The sequence below is a fragment of the Gymnodraco acuticeps genome, unplaced genomic scaffold (genome assembly GCF_902827175.1).
Source record: "Gymnodraco acuticeps unplaced genomic scaffold, fGymAcu1.1, whole genome shotgun sequence".
In the NCBI taxonomy this organism is placed as follows: Eukaryota; Metazoa; Chordata; class Actinopteri; order Perciformes; family Bathydraconidae; genus Gymnodraco; species Gymnodraco acuticeps.
Window position 1 is genome coordinate 253,238 of NW_022992319.1, and position 7,407 is coordinate 260,644.

Sequence of the window (7,407 nt, forward strand, 5' to 3'; positions counted from 1 at the left end):
AATAATCCAATTATTCCATTTGAAAACTCACCATGTCATCATCGGTCTCTGTTCTGGTCCCTTAAAGGAAAGAAAAGTGAACATTGTCTTAATCCTCCACAGTTAAAATCCAGGTTTATCAAAAGCTTGTTGTTCATAAAGTATAATGTGTGAATGTCCTCACCTTGAGTCCTCTTCTGTCTGATGACAGCCACAGTGATTATTGTGAGTGCTGCAACAGCCACGATCACAACGATGATCCACCACCACCAACCTGGAAGAGAGGAGTTAGAAGAGTTACATATACTCAGAGGCTTTTATCTCTTTGTCTTTAAACTCTGAATCAACAACATGTCTTCTGGCTAAATGTCTGTTGATGTATCTTTTCTATTATTTACTACCTTGACTCCTGCCGTCTTCAGATGCAGTTTTGGTTGTGCTGATTTTCACTGTTGTCGATGTTGTTGACACTGTAGTCACCTTCCCTTTATCATCACCTTAATCAAATCAAATCAAGTTTTATTTATAAAGCACATTTAAAAACGATGTTTGGTTGAGCCTGTGCTGTACATGTAATAAAAACACACTACAATAACAAAAGAAAGAAAAGACAATAATATACAACAGAAATATAAAAACAAAACACAGGGAAATATCAGCTCTGACGGCCCGTCCACACAGCGGCGAGCGTTGACGCTTGCCGGCGGGCGTGTCTGACACTCGACCAACAACCAATCACATTAATCTCCCGCCCCTGACACACAAACAGCGGTTTGATTGGCTAGAGCTTGTACTAGCATATGATTAGATTGGCTGACGCTTCTGCCGAGGCGTCAAAAGTTGAACATTGCTCCGCGTCGCTTCCCACAATGCAGTTCGGCTAAAAGTGACGTCACCCCATTCAAAGTGAATGGGCAGAAGCGTTGAAAGCTTCAACGCACGCCGCTGTGTTGACGGGCCGTGACTAGAAGGCCAGAGAGAAGAAGTGTGTTTTCAGTGAAGATTTTAAAACCCCTAGGGTTAATGATTAAAATAACAACAAGCTGTGCCGTTATTAAAAACAAACGTAATCATCTCACACCATGACACAAAGACGTGACGCATCAGAATGAATGATTTTAAACAGCTCATCATGTTCTCACCTGAGGACTGAAGAGAAACAGCTGTGGTTCTGTCCTGTAACCATCAAACACTTTACAAGTTAATCAAGTTAACCGTACCTGAGTTTAAGTTGTTTTTAGCTGCTGTTGTTGTGGTTGTTGTTATTGTTGTTGTTGTTGTTGTTGCTTTTGTTTTTGCTGGTTTTCTTTTCTTACCTGAGCCGATGAAAACAACTTAACAAACTATTTATTCTGAAACTTCCATAAAATAACAAAAATTGTACATAATTTTCATCAACAGTTAAAAGTAACTGAAACAGCTCATCATGTTCTCACCTGAGGACTGAGGGCTGAGGGGAAACACCTGCACTTCTCTCGTATTCTCATCAGTTACATTACATTTCAACTTAGACCTTGGTGTGTTACTAAAATGAGAAGTCAGAAATGTCACAGAGGCAGAGCAGGGAGACGTTGATGACGTAATCTCACTGTGATCTGTATCCACATCCCGACCCTGAAGCAGCCACTTCGCTGTGTGTCTACACTCTCCATACTTTGACACAGAGCAGTGTAACGTCACCTTTCCATTATGTTTCTGTTGAGTCACTGAAGATGGAGAAATTGTGAGAAAGACAACAAAAATACAACTTTATAACTGTTATCATAATTATTGTTGTGTTTCAGTATTTTGTTTTCACAACACACTTTAAAAAACGTATGATGTAAATATTCACTGGTAACAACAGACAAAAAAACCTGAGAGTCTGGACCATAATGTGCTCCTGATCTGAACTGTCTGTAGTTGTATTGGCCAGCATCCTCCTCTGTGACCTTCTTTATAACCAGAGAACAGTTCCATGTAACTCTCAGTCTGTCTGATTTAGCTTTGGCTTCTTTGTGGACCTGTCCTTTTTCAAACAGCGTCACTGAGCTTCTTGAATCACTGAAGGTCCAGGTAGTACTCTCACACTCATCCTGATTATCTATCACATTTTCAAAAGGCAAAGTGACTTCATCTCCGACTCTGACAGTGAGGAAGTATTGTTTCCCATTTGCAGCTGTTGAAGAAAACAATGTATATTAAAGTACCGTTAGTGATATTAAAGCTGTTGTATTTAAAGTGTGTTCTCTGCATCCTCACCTGGAAAGTGGAGCAGCAGCATCAGGAATGAAGACATTACGATCCTTCTGAATTCAGACATCGTGCTTCTCTCTCGGTCTCTGGCTCTCGACTGTCAGAGTCTCTCACCGGCTGCTTCTTCAACAAGAACTCAGCATCTGCTTCCTGTGGTAATGACGTCACTTCCTCATCCATCTCTCCTCTGATGGCCGTTGACTTAATCTGTTATATTAGCTTTTAAATCTCTTTTATCTTTTGTTGTTATAAAAAAAGAGTGAATAAATAACATCAGACTTTTATGTTTGAAGCATTTCTTGTCTTTGGTTATTCAGAGTGACGGTAACTAGGCGTTCTTCATCAGCAACACAACAGAGGAAGTTGAGAATGTAAAGATTGTTGGTTTTAATGAATGTTAACAACATGGTGGTTCCTCTTTGCATCTCTGCAGATTTATTTTTTACTTTTTCTGAGAACTGAAGAAGCGTTTCTGTGAAGATGTGGTTAACAGCAGCAGCAGAGCTCTGCAGGTGTTACCCTCTGACCACATAACCATCAGAAACATTATTAAACTCAACGAGCATCTAATGCATCTTTTAAACACTTGTATTAGCCGGTGTTGTGTTCATGTTGTTTTGAAATAGTTTCATGCTCTTCACACTGCAGACTCTTCTGGATGTGCCATTCTTAGAGCAGTCTCTCTGACCTGACTATAGGACGCTACACTCAACTCTCCAAGATGTTTTATCTGACTGAGTTTCATGTTCTGCAGAGATGAGTCTTTGGTTCTCTCTGGCAGGAAGTATCAGGAGGAGGGCCTGGGGGCAGATAGAGGGACCAGATGGGAGGAGCAGCTGTAGAGGACGGGATGAAGGTCAACCAGATAAGGTTAGAAACCTAGGAGGACGGAGGCCGTGGTAGGACCAGCAACGCATACAGGATCATGCAGTAGGAAGTCAAGACCGCTTTATTTATGCAAAACGAAGCCGAGACCTCGAGAGGGAACCAGAGTCTGCCTCAGTTGAGCAGGAAGACAGTGCTTCCACAGCCCAGCAGGAGAAACAGGTGTAGAATCTGTTTTATATAATCATGTGTTTTAAGCCACACTGTGAGTATTCATTTAGTTTCATGCCAAAGAGGCCTACCTATTTCTGTGAACAACAGTTGTCTACATTGGCATATTTGGTATCAGCAGAAAATGGTCATTGAACCTAGAATTATTTCTGGGGGGACAGGAGATGCAACATGACACTGAATGAGGTCAGGAGGAGTTCAACTACACATGCAGTTTGAGGTGTGTATATAAGCTGTAAGATTCTCTTGGTCTACAGGGCATCACACTATTGACTGCTTTGGGGCAAGGTGATGTGTCTCTTATAGTGCTGTACAGCAATATCATATTTGACTTCAACCATATCTGTGTCTGTGTTTTATTGATTCCTCTTTGTCTTATTCTTTAATATTGTGAGTGTTACATCGGATCCACGACACAGGTGTCGTACGCATCTTGACCGAAGGAGCAAGAGTCTGTTTCAGGTCAACAGGAGGAACAGCCGTCTGAAGCAGATCTGTACAGACATTAGGGTTCTGATCAACAGGGGCAGGAATCGGACGGAATTCTGACTGTAAAGGAGGACCAGTCTGAAAGCTGACAGGATGTTAATCAGGCGATTTGAAAAGGTCTATAGCCACCTAGCAAGGTTTTTTAGCCTCTTCTTGATGTGCCTTTCTTAGAGCTTCCTCTATGACGCTCTTCTCCACTCACCAAGAACGCACAAGAGTACGTAAGTCAAATCAAACAGTCTCACTCTCTCTCTTGCCTCATACCTGATCCCAGGATATCACCACAGCTCCACTAAATGTGCAACACCTTCCTTGGCTCTGACACAAACTGTATGTTGTTTACAAAGTGAGAGCCAGGGCAAAGAGAGGGGTTAAACTCAACAAAGCGTTGTGTTGTCAGTGTGTTGGAGATAGAGAGAGAAACACAACTCATTATAACATTGAATAAAAGTACTCTATTTAATTTGGATTATATATCAATAAAGCAAAGAAAGTGTAAAATATTCCATTAGGACTCAAGCTAATTAAAGCATCCTAACATACTGGAGGCATTTCAGGTTTAGGAATACATATACAGTATGAATATAGTAAATATTTTGTCTAGACTATTGATCCGATATACAGCATGAACATGTGCTACAGTTACAGTAGGCAGTAAAGGTATATATAATGTAGGTGTAAAAACATGTAATGACAAAAAGAAGACATTTTATGAACCATTAATAGATAACAGTAATGCAAGCCATTCTCAAAATTGATTGAACCAAGTTTGACTGATAGTCCCTAGAGAGCAATGAAAAAATATGGATTAGGGATCATTTACAATTTAGAATATGTTATGAATTCAACCCAACACTTGTATGTATGAACATGTGCAGCAGTTATAGTAAGAAGTGAAGGTATACTAATGCAATATATACTGTGAGTACAAGAAATGGTAATAATAAGACATTATATACAGAATAAACAGCTGGAAGTTTTAAGTGTAAGCAGTAATATAACTGTATGGGAATGTGAGAGCATACTTAAAGGACGTTAAGTCAGAAAGGAATGAATATAATAAGCTGTGTTTCCTATCATATGGAGGTGAGTTCCTGAAGGGCCTCTCGTGGGGCTCATGTGCTCTCAGTCATCAGACATGTTCAAATGATCTCATGGTTCTCCTGTTTTCTCCTGTAACATATGAGGAGGTGATGTTTGACAGCATGGACTCTGAGGGGAGTTGATGTTGTTGATCAGTCACACAGAGGCAGAAGGCTCACAATCGTTTTCATAGTCCACCTCATCTTCATCTTCATCATTCTGATCCAACATGGAACAAAGACATGGTAAAAACACAGAGATGAGCTGGAACGTAACTAAGTACATTTACTAAGGTTCTGCACTTAAGTATATATTTAAAAAACTTTACTTGAGTATTTTCACTCGTCACGATCTGTCTTTGTTTTCCTGCTTTATGTTTATTTTCCACAACATATTACGAGACCGACTGGAAAACTGGAATGGGCTTTCAGCAACAGTTCTAAATTGGTTTGAATCCTACTTAAAGGACAGGAAAAACTTTCTATAGGTAACTACACATCTGAATTTACAAATATGACATGTGGGGTTCCTCAGGGCTCCGTCTTGGGGCCTCTTCTCTTTAACATCTACAGGCTACCACTGGCTGCATTTAATTTAATTGTAAGCATTATAAAGAGGTGTTGATTAAACTACATGGTCACTTTGAAGTATCCTTAATGAGCATTTCATTTTGTTGCTGTTTCTTGTTATTTTGGTTAATGAACTGTTTAGCTTTTCTGAGATCATTTCATTTGGATACATACATATTCTAAATTAATCTTGTGTTGCATCTTCTTCTGCCTGTCATATATCCACTTTTAAAATTGGATAGCAAATAATACACACATTTAATTATTCAATTTTCAAACTCACCATGTTTTCTTTCTTTTGGGCTTTGCTCCCTAAAAAAAAGAAAAAAACATGTTGATATTAGATGTACTTTTATTTTTGTATTTGATCTGTGAAAATCTCTCACCTTTAGTTCTTGTCCATATGTTGACTGTAACCACGGTGATGATGAGAGCCGCTAAACCCACAGACACGATGATGAGCCTCAAGCGACCTGGAAAGGAGAAGTTAGATGAGTTAAATATAGTCAGAGGTTTTTATCTCTTCATCTCTAAAATGTGAATAAACAAAATGTATTTTGGCTGTTTAATGCTTCCTTGTCACCTTCTCTCACACACACACACACACACACACACACACACACACACACACACACACACACACACACACACACACACACACACACACACACACACTTATTTATAATCCACACAGTTCTTCTTTTTCATCTACATCTTACCTTTATAAACTATGTTGGATTTGAGTCCACCCCTTATGATCTTCCAATACATCATTTCATTTCAAACCTTTATTTATGCAGGTGAATCCCATTGATCTCTTTTTCAAGGGAGACCTGCTGAATCAAGGTGTATATACTGTATGTGTTCATGTCTTCTCTAACTGTGAATGTATATTTTCTGTTCTCTCACCACCTTTATTGTTGTCCTCTTGATCTGTTTGATTGTGGTTCTGTCCTGTAACCATCAAACACAAAACTTAACAAACTATTCCATTTTAATCGTCAATAAAATAAACAAATATTGAAGTTTTTTTTTACACCAGTAAGAAGTGATTTTAAACAGATCAACATGTTCTCACTAGAGGACTGAGGGCTGAAGTTCTTCACTTTGTTATCAGCTGTTACTTCACAAGTGAACAACTCAGACCTTGGTGTGTTTCTAAAAGGAGAAGTCAGAAATGTCACAGAGGCAGAGCAGAGAGACTGTGATGTCTTTATCTCTCTGTGATCTTTATCCACATCTCGACCCTGAAGCAGCCACTTCACTTTGAGTCTACACCGTCCATATGACACCACAGAGCAGCGTAACGTCACCTCATCATTGTCCTGATGTTAAGTCACTGAAGATGGAGATATTATGAGAGAAAAGACAACCACAATATGTAACAACATTTAAATGTACTTCATCCCTGTAATCATCATAATTATTGGAATGTTTAAGTTTAGAGACAGTTTGAAAACATCTCGATGTAAATACTCACTGGTAACAACAGACAGAAGAACCCGAGAGGTTGGACCTTGTCGTTCTCCTGATCTGAACTGTCTGCAGGTGTATTGACCAGCATCCTCCTCTGTGACCTTCTTTATAACCAGAGAACAGTTCTCTGTAACTCTCAGTCTGTCTGATTTAGCTTTTGTATCGTTGTGAATCTGCCCGTCTTCAAACAGCGTCACTGCTACTGAACCTTTTGAATGTCTGAAGAGCCAGCGAGTACTCTCACACTCATCCTGATCATCTATTACATTGTCACAAGGCAAAGTGACTTCATCTCCAAGTCTGACGGTGAAGGAGTAATCTTTCACATCTGCAGCTGTTTGTGGGGAAAAAGCAGAAAGAAATATAGACGTCATAAATGCTGACTGAATAATGATGTATTATATAAAAAGGTAAAGAGTTAGAGTTCTGGTTTATCTGTTTAACCTGTTAAGCCCCAAAGTCCCCGTCGGCGGGTCCTTTTTTTTCACGACACAGTGTCTCAGGGGATCTTAATATTTAA